At 36.9% G+C, this 20,112-nt stretch overlaps 1 long non-coding RNA gene across 4 annotated transcripts; it reads left to right on the top strand.

Moving 5' to 3' along the window:
- The first annotated feature begins 328 nt into the window (after window positions 1-328).
- Window positions 329-6,402, top strand: LOC113306728. Of its 4 annotated transcripts, none has more exons than XR_003338801.1 (8): window positions 329-586; window positions 1,056-1,339; window positions 1,428-1,568; window positions 1,797-1,861; window positions 1,959-2,030; window positions 2,118-2,679; window positions 2,834-2,919; window positions 6,317-6,402. It is a non-coding gene; the product is annotated as an uncharacterized LOC113306728 (long non-coding RNA). The 4 variants fall into 4 exon arrangements; XR_003338800.1 differs by lacking the exon at window positions 6,317-6,402 and adding an exon at window positions 4,074-4,274; XR_003338802.1 differs by lacking the exon at window positions 6,317-6,402 and having other exon boundaries at window positions 1,056-1,200; window positions 2,834-3,141.
- The last annotated feature ends 13,710 nt before the right edge of the window (window positions 6,403-20,112 follow it).

Genomic DNA, 20,112 nt, shown 5'->3' with positions numbered 1-20,112 from the left:
ACATCAGTTTCACCAAATTTCTGCGCAACGAACTATGAACTTCCAGATGACCGGTGGTTGGTGCAATTTGGGATGGAATGGCATATAAAAGAGCTGATATGGTGTCGGTTCAGTTTAAAATTACCCTAGACACTACAAAAATGATGGCCAGTCGTGACGGAACTTTTGAGACGTCTGTCACAAAAAGTGGGTAAATGCGACACCCCTTTATTGCCGTCGCTTCTGCCTGAACCTGTTGTGACGGCATCTGTCCAATGTAGACGAATAATATATTTGACTGGTCAATAGGTATCGAGAAAAATAGAGAAAATCAATCAGTTCACAAAAAAAATTCTCTCTCTTCTCTCAAATCCCTCTTCTGAAACCTTATATTTTATTCGTCTACTCATTGTATCTGTTCTATTCGCTAGGGTTTCGATTTCTTTCACAGAGAACACAAATCAACGCTGGAGCGGTAGAGTTTTACGGATCGAGAATTGTTGCTAGACAAGCTTCCAATCGGTTAAAACTCTGGTTTGTTCGATTTGAACCATCTCGTTCTTCATCGTCTTTTCATGGTGGTGTTGATGTTCAATGAATCAATTTCGTAAGTCTACGAAAACCCTAAATTTGGAATAATTTTTATCATTTATTATATGGTTATTACTTATAATAGCTTCTACAGATTTGATTCTTTTGATTTCTTATTTCACTTGTTGGATTCTTATTTCAACAAACCTTAGATGCCCTAAATCTGGAGGTTAATTTTTTTTTATTTTTTCTAATAACAGAGATTACATTAAGAACTAGAAATTATACATGGGTATGTCCTATCTGAAGGTTAAATTACATTATTAATTCTGCAGGAAAATTTTTGATTCATTTGAGTGAAATGATTTAGTCAAAGACGGAATTTAAAGTGATTTATTTTAATTGTTTTTTGAGAAATCATCTTAAGAGTGAAATAATTTGGTCTAAGAGTGGGATTTTAAGTACTATAATGGTATTTATTGTTGTTGTTGTGAACAATTTCTTAGATGCTTTGATTTACATTCGGTGGTTTTGTTAAAATGTAGGTTGGTGATGCAAATATGGATAGTTCATGATGTTATTTGATCCGGAAGATATGGATTTTTTGTGAATTAGAGGAGGATGAGGGTTGAGATGGTAGCAGCTGTTCGAAGAACGCTTGCATTAATCCTGATGAACAAAAATGATTATGTTGGTGCTTGGAAAAAGTTAATTGATGCACGGACTTTGTTTCCAGGACTTGAATATATTGATGAGATGATAAAAGTTTGTGACGTAATATGTGCAGCTAAGTCTCAAGGGAGTGAAATTGATTGCCAATGAGCATAATGTACTTATTTCTGTTAAGTTCTTTTTGATTTTATTCAATTGCCGTGCTTTGTCAACTAACCTGGTGTTTGATTTGGTTATTATTGCAGGTATGAGAAAGTTGGAAATGTTTTGGTGTGGAAATTGTTTCTGGTGAAATACCTGCAAAGAATGTGAATTCGTGGTGAGCGTTTGACGTTCTATATTCATGAGCTTGAATGTTATGCTGACATTCATTTAACAAATTTCAGGTGCGCATCAATTTGCTTAGGTTTATACTGAACATTTCATGTTCTGTTTTTTCTTGATTGTACCATTCTTTTCGTTCGATTCCGAATCTCTGGCGTCCTTTAGTTTAGGAATATGGTATGCACCGTGCTTAACTAATTTTGCATGTGAATAGCTTAAAATGCAAAAAATATGGTTGCCTTGAACATTGTTACCCACATTAATCCTATTGTATTTCTTATTTCTAACAGAAGGTATCAAACCCTTTCATTATGTGCCGAAACTAATTGATGTAACTGAGGCCGATTCCATAACTGTAAGTTCTAAGTCTCTAACTAAAATTCTGTTTTGTTTTCAAACTTCAAGTTACACACAGTTTAAATGTTGATTTATTGCTTGGTTGTGGTGGGCAGGATGAACGATATAAGCAGATCTTTTGCATCACCCGTATCACCAATAATACTGCTTCAATTTACGGAAGGGAGGTGTGTGTTTAACTTTTTATACTTCTTTTTCTTTCAACAGTTTTATTTGGAAATACTACTTACATGAATCATGCGTCTTATTTGCAGATTGCAATAGCTGGTCGGTTCCTTGATAAGCAGCAGGATTTTGACTGGAGTAAAACTCAGTTCTTTATTGTAATTGGGAAGAGAAGTCACCGTGTTTTGTGCCTTGGAAAGTGGGTGTTTTCTACTACAGCAATGTTTCTTGTACCTGGAACAGTATTTTTTTATTTGAGTCTTCACGGCAGGACCCCCCGTTAGCCAGATCCTGAAATTTGACTATCTCTCAACTCCAACAAATCTGGAACTGTTCTCTACAGTTGTGGGGTTTCGCCAACAACTATGTCTTGCTTACCTGCTCCAGTCGGAAACTAAAAATTTGATTGATCAGCCGATGCCCGAGCCACGAAGGAGTTAGTTCCTTATAAATAGATGTTGATTAGAAACTCCACCTCATCATCAATATCTTCTCTGTTTCAGATAATAAGGAGCTCATTTCTCTTGCACATACTGGGATATTAAACTTCTGACGAAGTAATAATATCATGGCTCGATCTATGGTGCAACTTGTTAGTGATCAGTTATGACATTATTGATGATGGGGCAATTGGATGTTACTAGCACAATGGTAGTTTTTCTTAAGTTTTGTATACTGTTTGGTGCAGTTTCATAGGAAGTTATCTTATACGTTTTTTTTTTTTTTTTGATTTTTTCTTACACCTTAAAATTTGTGTTTCAATCATAAGGTTAATGACTGATGCTATTGGACCATTCTTTTGCAGCAAAATGAGCTTTGGGTCAAAGCCAAATGGATTCTGTTGGGAGTGGTCGCAGTATGGTTGACCCTTGGAGCAGCCAGAGCTCTCAAGTAAGTAGTGTTAAAGATAATTATTAATTTGTGATTTGAGTTTCCATAAAATTGCAGAACTCATAATGGGTTAGTAAGAATTCTGTTCTGCAACTTTTTTTCAAGAAATTGCACATATGTAAAAAACAAACTTCGAGTATTGCGGTCACACAATTCGGTTCTGCAACTTTTTTTCAAGTAGTCGTGTTTGGAGTGAATGACCCTCTATTGCTAACAGTGAAACACCCATAAACATCTAAATTAACAGAACCTCTACTGCTAACAATCTAAAAAAAGAAATTAAAAAAGAATGGTCTGTTAATTGGAAAAATTTGACAGAAAAAACACCAGTCATACATACGCATACACACTAACGAACATATGTACGTTGCCATTTCTTGAAATCTCTCTTCTGATTCAAAATCGCGGTGTAACGTGTACCCCTGTTTCGGTCATGTAATAAATGAAATAAATAAAAGTTCAAGAATGAAATTTATTGGAACTATACGTTCAATGCTATTACTTCCACTTCCTCTTACACAGTTAGACTGGATAGCATCGACACTTCATGCTGCCATGCCATAGTATGCACACGAATTAATGTGCCAAATCCCAACGATCCGAATACAAATGTGAGATGACAACAGGGAGAAAATATTTAATGATGCAGAAGCTCAGTTAGTTGACCTTTATATGCATCATGCAGATAAAAAGTTGACTTTTACATGTCAACAGGGAGAAATATAGTTAAGACGTTGCGAATTAATTAGAGTGTCAAAAAAGCTTTAGCCTTGCAAATGCTAATCTATATGTAGGTTAACTTCACTTTTCAGTTTTTGGTATCAAAATGAGCTAGCGAAATGATTAAATTTTCACTAATTAATTTTCCATATATTAAACTAAATACCAAGTAATTCTTCATTCCCCTTATCTTTTTCTTCATTTACTTTTTTCTATATGTCGAGTGTAACATAAATAGTCTCAAAAATGAATTGTGTGTATTGGATATCCAAAATTTGGGCCATCCAATCCCTTTTTAAGTTTTTTTCTTCCAGCTATGTTACATTGCAAGAGATTTAATCGATCAAAGGTATTATATTTGAGCTAATCAAGGCTTCGTTATTTGATCTTCTTAATTATTTCCACATTACTTTTTCCACATAAACCGATCTTAGTGGCAAAATGCACCGGAATGGGAGTTGGAGTATGAAAAGGTGCATGTTATACTGTGCATATGGTATATTAATGTTTGAAGCTGATGGAGTTAATTTTAAGGCCATGCGGATACTTTGTGTGCACTTCCCCAATTACAAGTTCCAAGGGTTCACATCATAGCAAAGACAAAGGAAGTGGACACTTGATCGCAACCAATTGCAGAAAGTCTTTGGTGTTATAACCTTCATCCCGCTATAGAAGATGTGTCAAGATAGGTAATTAACTCCAATGATTCCAAACACTTTTGGTAAAAACTCCTATATTCACTAATAATAGCAATAACAGCACGATTTGAGACGAGCGTTGAGAAAGAAGTGGAATCATCGATGAATTCCCAATTTACGTACTTGAAGCACACTGGGTATGTGTTAATCTCTTGGGTGAATTCTAAAGCTATTTCTCCATGGAGCTTTGCTGAATCATCTAAAGCTAATAACGGTGGGTTCACATGAGGCATTATATTCCACGCACTGTTAAGAGGTAATCAACGGCTAGAGATGGTGTCCTGTATATTCCAAGCTGCTCATATGTTAATTATGAGCAAAAATTTACTACAATCGGGGGTCCTTCATGCTGTCTAACCAAGCTTTAGGTAATGTCATTTCAGAATATCAAGTGTTCAGGCCAAATTGGAGTTTCAACTGAATCTTTTTTTTCTCACAGTTGTATGATTAAAATCATTACATCATAGATTTGGTAAGTTCAGATAAAAAGATTTGGAGAAAACGGCTTATAAGGTGAGCACCTAGAAGGCTATCATATGCGTTAGCGTTATATAAGCTCAAGACACATTTTGCGTCACAATGCTAGATTTGATGTGGTGGATGTAAATTTGAAATTACTTCACTAATCGAGGTGTGTTCTGGGTTGTAGCGATTTTGGTAGTAAATTGGATATTGTATCGCGGAGACCATGGAGCGACTAATGAGACGTGAGAAAGTTTGAGTGAAAGTGATGATTTAGATTCAGGTTCAGAGTGCAGATTCTTTTTATCACGGGGTAATTTACAGGTCTCCAGTCAAATTATGGACCACAAGCTAGGCAATGTTTTTCCATTAGTTTGATCTCTGGCTCCACGTTAAAAGGTAACCTCACGCTCGATATATTGGTATGCCAACGAAACCCTTAGTCTTGATTGGTTTATTTCATATTCATACATGATGTTTGCAAAAATAAATTAAAATATCGGATTGTTGAAATCTTAGGCCCGCTCAGATACTCCATGTTCATTCCGTATAATTAAAAAAGATTAAAGAGAAAATTCATTTTAGCCTATAAATCATTCCATTTTGCTAAAACAGAACTATTTTAGTCGACTAAAATACAATAAAATCGATAGGATACTATATTTGTTTATGGGTTACATTGAAGGCTGGGTAGTAGGATGTGGATTTGCCGTTAAAGGTGATCTCATTTGAACATTTTTTTATTTTTTATTATCGTTTTATAAATTTTTTATGGTCAGTGACCGAGAATTAGAGGGGACATGCATTTGTGGTGTTAAAAATGAACTATGTGTTGTTTCGGTAATTTTTTTGAGAATTTTTGTGGAGTAGTCTATTGTTGGATCTTGTTTAATATTAATCCAAATCGCACAAACCACTACACCAAATTTCAGGATTCGTAACAGCAATTCGTAACGGACTTGGCCGTTACAAAACTACCGTTACAAATGCCCCGTTACGAATATTTCCTAACAGACAACATCCGTTACTAATTTTTTAAAATTTTGTAACAAGGTTAAGTCGTTACGAATTTTTGTATAGGCGTGCGAATCACACGCTAGGTCACACTTGGGTCGTAACAGATGTTCGTGCCTGTGCCATTCACACATTAGTCACACTAGGGTGGTCATATGACCTACCCCTTTAGCCCTTCTCGACTATTCACTCTTCTCCTTCATTTCTTTTCTCTCCTCCGCCTCTCCACCATATTTTTCTCTTCGCTGAAGTTTCAACTATAGTTTTAGTATCGACCATCCGTATTATGTTTACCAAATTTCAGTTTCGATTTCATCATCTGTAGCAAGATTTCAGTTTCGATTTACTTGTGCAAGTCTTTTTGTAAATCGATTTTAGGATTTTTGGGTTTGTTCATCATCTGTACTAGGATTTTAGGGTTTAAAAAATCGATCTTAGGATTTCAATTTGTTAATCAATTTTAGGGTTTCTTTTTCTAATATGTCTCGTTTGTTCGATTTCAGTTTGTAAACCTGAAGATGGGTATATTTCCAAGGTGTATGTGTGCATATCTGGATCTGGATTAGTTCATTTTGATTATTTATTTGATTCATCCGAAAATGAGTTTATTTCATTTATCTTCTTCTATTCTCGGTATCTCCGTAACGTCTTTTACTTTATATGATTTCTCATATTTGGGTCTTAGGGTTTTATTTGCTTATTCTAATATTATGTTTATTCACAAAAAGAGGTGTAATCATCATGGTCTCGAGGATGTTTTGTAATCCTAAAGAACAAACTAATGCCTTGACAATGTTGGTTAAACTGAATTGATGAGGTGATAATACTTATGTTCCTTTAATTCATTTGTTTTTTGGTAATTCATTAATTTTTGTGGTGTGGATTGGTGCGCGTCGTTTACGAAACAAATTAATCACTTCTTTCCACACAATTAACTGGTACTGTGATGGAAAAGAATTCGTTCCCACGAAGAGTAGGGAGTTTCTAGTTGCTAAAAATAACCAAAAAGGGGAATTTTAGATTTTAAATCAAAGTAACTAATAAAAGAAAATAATAAAACTTTGTTGTAAACAATAATAAGAAAGATGATTAGGGAATCATTCGCCGTCTCTGAACTGAAGCCTAATTAAATCCAAATTTATTTCTTGTTGAATTTATATTGTTACCAACCGTAGAATAGCAATAAGTTCTGGGATCCCCGGATTCCTACTGCCACGGGATACGGAAGCGCTCGACTACCAGATTCTATCCAACCAACCCACCAAGAATAAGCTCTCAAGGTGTAAATTAGTCGAATGCTTTACACTTTGTGAATCAGGTTGATCCCAGCATCAGACGCATAGGCTCGGCCTGCTTACTAGTGTTATCTTTACACACAATTTCTTAACAAAATCTCTCTGTCAGCTCTTGCGATTTACTACTTGTGTAAAGAGTTAATGTGACAATTACACGTATCACACGATCCTAAACTAGTAGAAGAAATATTGATTGGTTAATTTAATTGATCATTTTAAATAATTCCTCAATATTCTTAAATAATAAAAATAATAAAAATAATCAATAATAAAATAAAACTTGAAATAAACATGGTAAAATAAATAATGCTTAATGGTTTGGAACTTTTAAATCGTCACTAATCAACAAAATCACCGCCACGACTCCCAGTAAATTCTTACTTGAGACACATGTATTGGCGGTGAGAAGAGTTTCTGCCACTGTGAAACTAAAACAGTGTTGATTCGGTGTAACGGAGAGCGCACAAGAAATGTGTACCCGGCTTCTAATCCGTTTGATCCTATGACAACCCCATGTGAAGCTTACGTGTCTACTTCTGCACCATCCGTACATCCATCTTTGGTATAACATTTCACACCAAATCCCCACTTTCCTAAATAATTGAACACAAGTCGGAAACTTCTCTCATTGTGGGTCCCGCAAGCAAATATCACCTCAATTATTAACTCGACCCACTCAACAGTGTCCGACAAAAATATCAGAATTTTATCTGTAGAGAGAACAAATGCCGATGCTATGGTGCGACCTGAAACAACTTAGTTATGTGCAGACGGCTTCTTATTGTATCAAAGTGTAACGGGACCCGGTGGAGTGTATGTGTCTTCTTTTCACCCATGGTACATCCAGTTTTGATGCACCATGCTATACCAGATTCCAACCTTTCACCAACATGTCAGGGACATCTTCTGTTAACTTTCCAGCCGGGCCCCACTTCAATTTTCTTTGTAAAAATTCTCTTCCTTCACTGTATACGTACATGATTAGTTAGTGAACCCATATGCAACCACAACAGTACTTGTCGTTAATTAATGTCTTGTTCCTGGTAGGAGGAAGATGAAAAGTGGTCGCCCCTTAACGTTTGCAAAGGTGCCAATAGTAGTTACTCCTGAAATGATCATTTTACCCTTTTGTCAACCTCCACCAACATCAACACCGACCGCAACAAGCACCTCAAACTCCAATTTATATTCCTGGCGTGGTAAGTAGACAAACTTGGACGCCCCTTAGTAGATGGAAGGGTGCCAATAGCAATTTCATATAAAATGCCCATTTTGCCCTTTTAGCCTTCCAAACTCTTGTTTTGCTCATAACTTCTACGAACTCATAATGACTCCGTTCTTTCGCCATTGACTTCGTTTTTTCGTCCTCGTCAACGTGATAGCAAGAACTCCTGGGTTTGAACGAGTTTCTCTTGGTTTTTGGGCCCTTCTCCAGTTGTAGCTAGCTTCTTTTATTGCACAATTAAGTACAAATTCATTTCTTTTTGGATGATTTACCTAATAAAACACAAATAAGAGAAAACAAGCGTAACATACAATAATTTACAAGAAAACCAACAAATACTGGCATTGAATTGACGCCAAATATTTGTGCAATATGCAGATGTGATTTCCACTTAATCTCTATGTGGGTTTTTAATGAATCATGTTCTTTATAGTCGTGTGATGGTTTTCTGAGACTAGTAACTCAAGTCCTATTAAAAATTTCCTGTTGAGTTACAAGGTTATTGCAAAGAGGTTTAAATTTCATTAACAAGTATTAGTACCTGATGGCCACTCAGGGTACCACTTAGGTTGTTGAATTTACTTCTTTTGGTGGTGTTGGAAAGATCGAAAAACTGTGTTTCCTTTTGAGTGAATGTTAGTCTGTTTCAGGATTGTTATTTTTTCTCGTTGTATGCATTTGATGTTCATCTCTGGGCTGAATTTCAGTAGCGGTATTGGGGCTTTATAGATTTCTATGTATCCCAAGGGGTCGCATCAACCCCCCCAAGGTATTGTGCACTATATTGCAATTTCTCTATGTTTTGTTTTACTTAATCGAATTTGTTTTGTTTGCTTAGAGAGGGAATTGATTTCTTCAATGCTAATGTGCCTCTATTATGAACTGACTAGATGTCAAAAGTTGCTAAATGGTTGTGATCTGGAGGAAAGCCTGGTGAATATATTTGATACCTGTTTCTTTGGTCCATGTATATATATCTTAGAATTATTAGATGATTTAGGTTGCATTAAACACTTGACAATTTGGTTAACTCCAATTTCAATATGGTAATGTATTGTATTTTCCTAGAAGTATTTCCTGCTGCTTAGCTGATTTTGGTGTTTCAATATGATATTGCATTGTATTGTAGATTTGTCTCACTCGACCACTGATGCTTTCTTCAAAAAGAAAATTTTAAACTTTGGTCAAGTGGTAAAAGGTGAGAACACACTATCTCTGTTGTTAAAATAGAAGAAGAATAAAACTTCTTTTCTGAGTTCAATTATCTAGTGCGATCATGGAAACAGTTCATGCTTCAGCTGATAGCTTGTATTTAATGTTACCTACTGGACCTTGTCAAAGATTTTCTTGCTTTTGTAACTGATGATTAAACTGTTTATGGAAGTTCAAATATTCACAAATGAATCAGGAAAGAGATCAAAAGGGTTTGATTTTATACAGTATACCTGTCAAGACGATGATGTGCTTTTACCCAATTTGACGCTGAGACATTGGTTGCTGCACTTCTTGTGGTTCACATCATGTAGTCTCTTAACTGTTTCCTGGGAACTGCTTATTGGCATATTCGGTAAGTTGAATCTTAAGATATACTTCAGTTTCCAATATTTTGATTCTTCTCTTCATTGAGTGTGTTCCCCACTTTTCCTGATTCTGAGGCATCTTTTGCATCCACTGTTTTGCATGCAAGCTTTCGAACACCTAACCTGAAGGCACGGCTCAACACATTCCGTGAGGAGTTCCGTGCAGTTTGGCGCAATGATAGCGAGATGTAAATTAGTGGTCCTAGTTTCAACATTGTAAGTGGAGCTTTCTTTGTGTCCTAATGTTCTGGTTGATTCGCTAGTTGTTTCTGTGATGTGAGAAGGAACTTCTATCTAATTTCTTCCAAGTTCCATCCATTGCTTTGCATACTCATCTAAGTTTGGTTCTCCCGTATTTTTTGTAATTGTTGGTAGTCGTTAGGCCTTTCTTGTCCCTCTCTTGTACTTGTTGTATCAGAATTCGTCTTGTACTTTAAACTTGCATGTATTAGATTTGCTTTAGAAAAACTGGTCATGACTTGTATAAGAGGTGGGGATTTTTCCCTTCTCTTTACACATCTACTCTCAACTCTGTCACTAGTGGACTGTTGCATTGTATATGGGTATGCATTTTATTTTCAAAGCATGGAAGTTGAAAATAGAAAAACTGAACTATTCTATTGAAATTCCTTGAGCATGTGGTTCTAGTAGAGGCTTGTGTAGGCAATAATGACCTCTTCCATGCACAAAACCATTGGATGTTGAACTTAGGTATTCTATGTTTTTTAGTTGATTTTGTTGTTGTTGCTGCTGTTAACACGGGTTTTGTCCTTCCATCATGGGTACACTTTTGCGTGGCGAAGCTGCTCCATGATGTGGGTTCTCTTAATTAATTTGCAGTAGTGTAATTAGTCTTCATTTTTGAATGCATGCTTTAGGTTTCTTAGTTATGTATTGTCCATTCCAGGCCGGCCTTCTTGAGGGTGTTCTCAATATGATTTCTATATATGGTCCTACGGATGGTGCAACATTTGCTAGTCATATGGATGTCAACAAGGTTTGTTTTCCTATATCCGAGGAAGATTATATATATCGAAGATTGCAGAATTAACACAAAATTTGTTTTCTCAGGTATTTACATAGAAAAAGCTGACTTCTTTTCAGCTTGCTTTCACAGGATCAACTATAACCGGAAAAATTGTTTCTGAACTGGCCGGTAGAAGCAACCTTAAGCCAGTGACTCTGGAGCTTGAAGGGAAATCTTCATTCATTGTATGAGAAGATGCCGACATTGACAAGGATGTTGAAACTGCCCACTTTGCTCTATTCTTTAACCAGATAATTATGTTCCGGTTACCCTTTTGTTTCTTAGTGTTGCTAAAGTTTTCTCATTTACTTGCACCTCTCTGTATGTTTAGTTATCTGCTGGTAAATTTCATAAATTTGTTAGCCTTAAGTTGGTATTTTTATAGATGTTTTTGGCTTGTTTTGTGTAGTATAGGTTGGGATTTATGAACTTGAAGCCAGGTATTAGACGAAGAATGTTGCAAGGATAGCTTAGGGATGATTTGTGCTTGGAGACTAGTGTTTAGGAAATGCTCGACTCATTAGGTCCCTTATCAGCTGCTAGTGTTGTAAGTTTTTATGTAGTATCTGTGATTTAAGTTGGAAGAATTTGTGAACCGAACTTATGAGCTTAGAAAATTTTGAAAGTTTTTATTAACTGAATTTAGGGACTTAGTAAGTTTCTATGTATTCCCTTAGAATTTGATACTTCAAATACTTAGAATTTGTGTTCTTTTAGTGTTGACTAATTTTGACCACGTCAATATTGACTGGCATTAATTTTTTTGCTGTTACAAAAAAGTTCATAACGGCTCCAAGCTGTTTCAACTTGCCACGTAGTAACGGCTCTGGCATGTTACTAATTTGCCACTTAGTAACGGCTTTAGCATGTTACTAATTTGCCACGTAATAACGGCTTTGGCATGATACGACCTCGTTGTTACAACAAAAATCGTAACGGCCATGAGGTGTTACCACGTGTCAATTTGTAACGGCTCACAGCTGTCATTGTGGCTGTTATAACCCAAATTCGTAACGGCTCAAGTATCTGGATGTAATAGAATGGAGTCATTATATGTTTTGAGAGTAAAATGAAAAATTTTGTAGAAAAATGATATTAGAGTACCATATATTAGGTTTGTAGCTGGTTACCGAGCTATTTAAACACCAAATTCATCGGATCTAGAGTTTTACAGTGCAAAGCAATATTGGGATCCGTAGTTAGAAGGGAAATCAGGATTTACATGATTTGGAACTGTGTTTTGCCTCATGATATTTCGGATGAAAGTAATTGAACTATTTTTTGTTTTTAGATATTTATGATTTCTGGATAGCAAATTGACTCATTTGACATCGTTAAGTTATAATAGTTAACTTGTTTGATTGAAAACATCCCAATCTGACAGGTTCTAAATGGTGAAAGAAGTTGATAAGGTATATGCCTAATGTTTTTACTTTTTACGTTAGATTATTGAATTTTTTTTGGTGTTAGGTACATTTAGCATAATGAAATTGATTGTGCCTTTTCTCCCAAGTCGATGGAACAGTTCAAATCGTTTTTTCCTATCCGTTAAAAATAACCAGACTAATCAAGAATATTTATTTTAAAAAATGTTCTACTACATCTGGGCTACGGGTGCGGGGGAAGCCCCACCAGCCCCACCACACCGATCGACAATTCCCACCAAACCCCGTGTGTAGCACGGGTTATATACTAATTTTCCTTAACGAACATAAAGAATATCACAATTTATCTCGTCCTCATAACACCGGAGAAGACGAAGGAACTACGACGAAAGACAGATAAATCCAAGGTCAACGGTCATGTCTCATTATCGGGGGTGAACAAATGGGTGAACAAAGTAAAAGGGAAGTACAGAGTAGGCATTTAATGCCTAAACTGATCTATGGGGATGTGGGAAGTACAAGTACCGGTACTCATCCAGTGACCGTTGAAGAGTGTTTGACTAAGCAGAAGAAGACTAGCAAGACTGCTAACGAGGGGCGCCAGGTTTAGTGGGATGTACTAAGCCAATACAAAAACTGGTTTGTCCTATATGAAAATCTGTTTTGTCTTATCATATTTTTGGTACACCCCACTTAATTTGATACCCTATTAGCAATGTTGAAGACTAGAAGGCACCGACGGAAAAAGAAGACTCTAGATGTTGGGCCTGGTGGTCCAGATAACAAGAGTACAGGGAAGACATGTCTCTTGGCCCGGTTCATCTACAACTATAATTGACCATCCGAAAACTTTCGAAGTTTGGAGACTAAGGAAACGGTGGGTGTAAAACCTGTTGCTAATCCTTTGGTTCCGGATCCTATCTTATCGGAACAAGATACAGTAATCCAAAATCATAAGAACACCACAACCACATTAAACAATTATGTTCTACACCAAAGCTTAGAGGATCAGAGACGTCTTCAATTCAGTGGAGGTTTTAAAGGTCTTCTCCAAACTCCACCGTCTCCATTTCTTAACCCAATTATCATGCAGCTACCTACAATATTTTTTATTAATCAAATTTATTCAACACAATCAAGCCCTAATCTCCCTGATAATATCCATGATGGGGATGAGATAAGGAATACGATTGAGCAATCTCTTCCATCTGATGTTTGTGGATCTCCAATATCTGTTGCTCCTCTAAATAGATTAGAGCCATTACCAATTTCAACCCTTCAGTCAAATTGGTCATCTCTAGAGGGTACTGAAAGTATCAGGAGGGTTCGATCCCCTCGCTTTTCCGCTGTAACAGCCGCCGCCACCACAACCAATAGTAGATCACCACCAATTTTGGAGCAGAGATTTGAAGTCCATACAATACAATCCAACATTGAAAAAGGTATAATATATCCCTAACTTTCTTGTGAAAACAACTGATAGAGATTTGAACTCTATACCATGTGCAAGTGTTTGTTTTTCACCAGAATCACTAGTTCCATCACCTACTCTACTCGCGTCACCCATCCATGCTACCTACAACACCAATCTCCACCATCTTTCACACGATCAGTATGTATCCCTATTCCCATCAACACCCTCTTTCAAAATCAGCTAAACAACATTATCACTACCATTACCTTTTGTATATGTTAATTAACACAAAACACTACCATTACCAATGATATATGTTAACCAACACAGATCAATGCCACTTATATCTGTTAACCAACACAGATCAATAACCCTTGTGTCTGTTAACCAACACAGAACTAAAACTTTGAAGAGGTATTTCGACTATCTCATACTAAAACTTTGAAGAGGTATTTTGACTATCTCACACTATGAATTTGAAGAGAAACACCAATTTTCTCATAAAACAGTTTGAGGGGCAGTTACAAGTTCGTTTCATAAGGTCAAGAGACCAACTGTCTGCTCCAAGAATTCAAGTTCTCCGATCCAAGTTGCACATTCGTCAACTCAGGTACAACTTGAGGGGAGGTGTTAAGCATACAGTCACAAGTCATCCACAAGACTAGGAAGCTAACTCAGTCTTCCACAAGACTAGCTAACAACACAGTTATGAAGGCGTGTAACCCATTCTCTTTAGTTAGCTATTATATCGTTTTTGAATATGTTATCTTTGTAACAACTTTGAGTATAAATAAGATCTTTATCTCCACTAGTTATGTGTGGAAGATATTCTACCAAATATCATGTTCTAAGTTGGATAATCGAGTTGTTGCAAATGGGGATGTTTTAGAAATCGCTATTACAGATGGGGATGAAGACAAAGTAGAAAGAGCTCAAATTTATTTTGCAATTCACTCCGTCATGACCTTGTTTGGCATTACGCCTGCAGGTAAAGAACATGAAATCGATAAAATTGTCTTGGGACAATTGGAGGAAAACAAACGAAGGAGACAACTTAAGAAAGATAAGAAGGCGCAAGCTCATCGTGAATTGGATGAAGCAACACTTGATAAGGGTTTGGAGGGGGATGTTTTATTACTGACAGGGAGTATAGGGGAAACAATAGAGGGTGAGGCAGAATCTTTGGAGTGCAGTAACATGGATGATTTGGGTAACAACACACCTAATTCTCCCATTGGAACTGCATCTAAAGCCGATAGAGAAGCAAATAGGATTGCATGTTCTATGGAAAATTTACAACCTAGCATCTCAAAGCAAGAACGAAGAGTAACAATTGGGGGACGAAAAGGTTATCAATGAATGCAAACATCTTATCATGGAACCTTAGGGGGGCTGGTGATGTAAATAAGAGGGCAGTGATCAATCAAGCCATAAAAAGCAGCAAGCCAAATGTAGTTGTTCTCCAGGAGACTAAAGTTGAAGTCATATCTCAATCTTTTTGTAGAGAACTTTGGTATCACGGTGGAAGTGAATATTGTTATGTTCCGTCCAGCGGCGCATCAGGGGGTATTTGTATCATGTGGTGTGGTAATGAATTTGAGCTGGTGGACAGTATGCAGGGTCCATACACTTTGTCTTGTATGTTCAAATCAAGAAGGGATGGAACATTATGGCTTGTTACAGGGTTGTATGCTCCCAATAACAGGGCGGATAGAAAACAAGTGTGGAATGATATTGGTGGCATCCTTGGGTTATGGGATCTACCTGGTAGCATAGTAGGGGATTTCAACACTATCCGGTATGTCGAAGAGAAGAACAGGGACATCGCTATAAATAGAGATATGACTGAATTTTCAAAGTTCATATCAGATTGTGATCTTTTTGATCTCCCTATATATGGAGCCTCGTATACTTGGTAAAACTTTCAAGTGGATATAATATGCTGTAGAATAAACCGTATGCTAGTTAACAAGAAGTGGGAAGAGATGTTCCCAGATACAACCCAATGTGCTAGACCGAGACCTACCTCTGATCACCGTCCCCTAATTCTTAACACTAATGGAATCAGAGGCGGTCCTGGTCCTTATAGATTTGAGATAATGTGGATGGAGGATAGCTCTCTTTATGGCCTTATTAAAGATTGGTGGGAAAGATTTGAGGTCGAAGGGAATCCGGGGTATATCTTCCGGAAGACACTATAGATGCTCAAAGTGAAGTTGAAGACATGGAATTGGGAGCATTTTGGGAGCACAAAGCGGAAATTATATGGTTTACAGGAGCTTATTTCTGACATTGATAATAAAGATGAAGATCATTCGATTACCTTGAAGAACGTTTTGAACGTATTAATCTGAAAAATAAACACAAAAAATGTGCGAGATTAGAATTGTTGAGGGTAAAGCAAAAGAACAAGGATAAATGGCTTGATGAAGAGGACCAAAACACAACTTTTTTCCATGGAATAGGTAATCAAAGGAGAAGGCAGAACTTTATAAGTTGTTTACTCATTGATGGAGAAATACAAGATGATAGCAGGCTTATACAAGAGCACATTGATGGGTATTTTACTGAGATTTACAAAGAAGACGTTGTTCAAAGACCTTTTTCTGGAGGACATACAATTCGCTTCTATCTCTCATGATGATAACACCAGGCTTGAGCGACCTATCGTGGAGCAAGAAATATTGGATACCATCAAGGAAATGGAGCATAATAAGGCCCCAGGGCCTGATGGTTACCCAATAGAATTTTTTTCAAGATACTGGCCTATTATAGGAGAGGATTTTATGCACGTGGTCAAGCATTTTGAGATAACTGGGTCATTGGATTAGAGGATCAACAACACTTTCATTTCCTAATCCCCAAAAAGGAGTGTGTTGAGTCAGTGAGGGATTTTAGACCTATAAACCTGATCAATACATCCTACAGGATCATTGCGAAGACTTTGGCATCGAGGCTTAAACAAGTTCTACCGTCTCTAATATCAGATACTCAAAGTGCATTCGTTGCGGGAAGACAGATTACTGATAGTATATTACTGGCTAATGAGTGTATCAACTCAAGAGTGAAGAATAAAGAAGCTGGGTGGGTTTTTAAACTAGATGTTGAAAAAGCTTTCGTCAAAGTAAATTGTAAGTACCTGTTAAAGGTGATGGAGAGGATGGGGTTTGGGTTCACTTGGAGAAACTGGATCCTTTCTTGCATTTCTCATGCCCATTTTTCTATCTTAGTAAATGGTTCTACAAGTTCAAAATTTTGAAGCTCTAGGGGCCTCAGGCAGAGAGATCCCCTATCTCCATTCCTTTTTACTTTATTGATGGAAGGGTTTTGCAGAATGATTGCTAAGGCTGAGGAAAATGCGCTTCTCACGGGCTTTAGGGTGTTATCAAATGGTCCTTCTGTATCTCATTTACTCTTCGCCGATGACACTCTCATTTTCAGCACGGACAAAGCTCATAACATTTATACTATTCAAGCTATTCTAATTTGTTTCGATCTTGTTTCAGGTTTACGAATTAACCTTTCTAAAAGCACAGCTATCAGCATTGGTCAGACTACCCAAAATAATCTTGTAGAGGAGTCTCTTGGTTGCTGTCTTGAGGAGCTTCCTTTTAAGTAGTTGGGAATGCAGACATGATCACGATATAGGTGAAAGAAAATATGGGATCTGGTGGTTGAGAATGTGGAGAAAAGATTAGATGGCTGGCAAAGATTGTATTTATCGTACGGCGGAAGATTAGTGATAATAAAGAGTGTCCTTTGCTCATTAGCGATCTATCTCATGTCAGCTTTTGCTATTCCTCCACCTGTAGCAAAGAAAATTCAAAGGATCATAAGAAACTTCTTATGGGGTGTTAGTGATGGCAGAAAGAGATTTTCTCTTGTAGCTTGGAAGAAAATCTGCCTAAGTATACAAGAAGGCGGCTTGGGCATCAAAGATTTATCTGTTATGAATGATGCACTTCTTTGTAAATGGCTCTGGCGTTTTCGACGGAAACTGAAGCCCTATGGTGAAGAATAATAGCTGACAAGTACGGTTCTGACAAGAATGGATAGGATGACAAACAAACAACACTACCTTATGGCATGAGCTCGTGGCGGGGAATCTGTAATAGAATGAACAAGTTTAAACTTGGGATTATTAACAAAGTAGGGGATGGAAGGAGGACAAAGTTTTGGTTTGACAGATGGCTTGGAGACGAGTTCTTAATGGATAGGTTTCCTAGATTATTTAACCTCTATAGAAAGCAACATGGTTGGGTCAGGGATCTGGCTATCATAAGCGGTGACTCGAGCATTGGATGGGATTTGGACCTTAGAAGAATAAGGCTTACAAATGAAGAAACAAATGATCTATCTGCTCTTTTTATCTTCTTGATGGCATCATTTTAACCTCTGCAGTAGACTCCAGAGGTTGGAGATGGGAACCGAATGGAGTGTTTTCAGTTCAATCATGCTACAAGGGGCTGCGACAAAACTCAGGTATTGTTTTCCCTTATTCCAAAGTTTGGAATACTAAAGTCCCCTCAAAAATTGGATTTTTTGTGTGGCTTATTCATCACGGCGCAATACTAACACAAGACAATCTTGCGAAGAAGGGATGGGTTTCGGCGAATAGATGTGTTTTTTGCAAAAATGAAGTTGAAACTATTAACCACCTGTTTATCCATTGCTCTATTATCAATAAGGTTTGGATGTTTTTCATGAATGAGTTCTCGCGGGACTGGGTACCAAACTACAACGTCGCTGACCTTTTCATAGGTCACTGGACCCAAGGGCTTACTGACATTGGATCTCTATTATGGGAACTTCTACCTTTTTGCTTTTGTCTGGGGTGTGTGGAAACAAAGAAACTCTTGCATTTTTCAAGATAAGGAATATTGGCAAGATAATCTTATAAATCAAGTCTTTGTTACTATACTGGAATTCTACAAACATTTCTTTTAGGGGAAATACCTATCAAAATCTCCATTACAACTGCGCTCTCATAGTGAATAAATACCAGTAACTTGTGCTTTATCGGATTCCGGCACACCTTGGTGATACTGTAGGTTGAATACTTATGCTTTCGGTGAGGCTGCTCTCTTTCTTGCTTGGGAGTTGATTCCATTTGGAATTCCCTTGGCCTTTGTACTTTCTTTCCTTCTTCTATAAAATATTTTGTTGTATTGATCAAAAAAAAAATGTCTAAAACATATTTGCGTTGTGATAAAAATATACTTTTAAGTAGTGACATAAGCAGTAGTAAGACCATCATCCTTCAAGTATATTTAGGAAATAGGAACTCGGTAAATGGCATTACAGTTGCAGAGTGTTCTCAATAATTAAGTTAACTTGGAAAGCTAAGCACAAGAAAGACGTTTGGGTGTATTACCCATTATATTAAGCCTCGGTTGCGAAAAAACTTTTTTGTTGAAGGTGAAAGTGAGACGAGATCGGTCACGCGCAAAATAAAATGTAGGAAAAGAAAGAGAAGCAAGCTTGTGACCAAGCCTTGGTCAAGTGTGAAAGATTCGTGAGAGAATTGATGAAAGCAGGAACGAAAGGAGAGGTGGAGAAGAAAAAGGATGACGATCAATAGCGGCTGAGAGCAAACTTTGTTCACTACATCGAAGCGATAATCATCACTATATAGGAAAGTATGTCGAGCTCAGCACCAAGGGACACTATATAAAAAATATCATAAATAACAATAATCCACATTGGCATCCAAAAAACCAAAAAAATCAGAAAACAAATAACAATAAATAGTCAGCAGACGTTAGCTCCCCACATGCCAATACTATTACCAGTCTCCTATTTGAAGTACAAAAACATCAACTTAATTATTAGAGAGCAGCTAAAAACACTAAGAACCTGGCTATTTTGGGACTAACCATTTTATTTGCAGCCTATGATGATTTTGATCTTGTTTTTTTTCTTTTTTGATGATAAGGGTGTCTACTGTGTAAGAAAATACGAAACTACCCTCTACACTAACCTTAATAGTTTTAATTGTGTGTAGACGAAAAATCATTTAGTTTAACAATCTTTAATCAAAACATAATCTTTTCTCGATTTTCATCAAAATCGAAAACTAAAACCTAATCTCAAGCAACAATTCAATTTTTTATTTTCATAGGATGGCAAACAGTTCGATTTATTGAATCAAACCCGTTGGACCCTTCCTTTTAAAAGAATTCATCGATAATTTAACTATGAATCTCTGAAATTTCCTCATCAGTTTTTTCTGAAAATCAACCAGAATCAGTTTATTTATGCATTAACATACACGGATAGACTCCAAATAAATGGAATAGGTCCCAGAATAGCCTGGCTAAATTGGGGCCTATGGATTTTTTCATCCACCCCATAAAGAATGTTAAGGGGTGTC

Source organism: Papaver somniferum, chromosome 8 (assembly GCF_003573695.1).
Source record: "Papaver somniferum cultivar HN1 chromosome 8, ASM357369v1, whole genome shotgun sequence".
Taxonomy (NCBI): Eukaryota; Viridiplantae; Streptophyta; class Magnoliopsida; order Ranunculales; family Papaveraceae; genus Papaver; species Papaver somniferum.
This window is presented reverse-complemented; position numbering and strand designations above follow the sequence as displayed.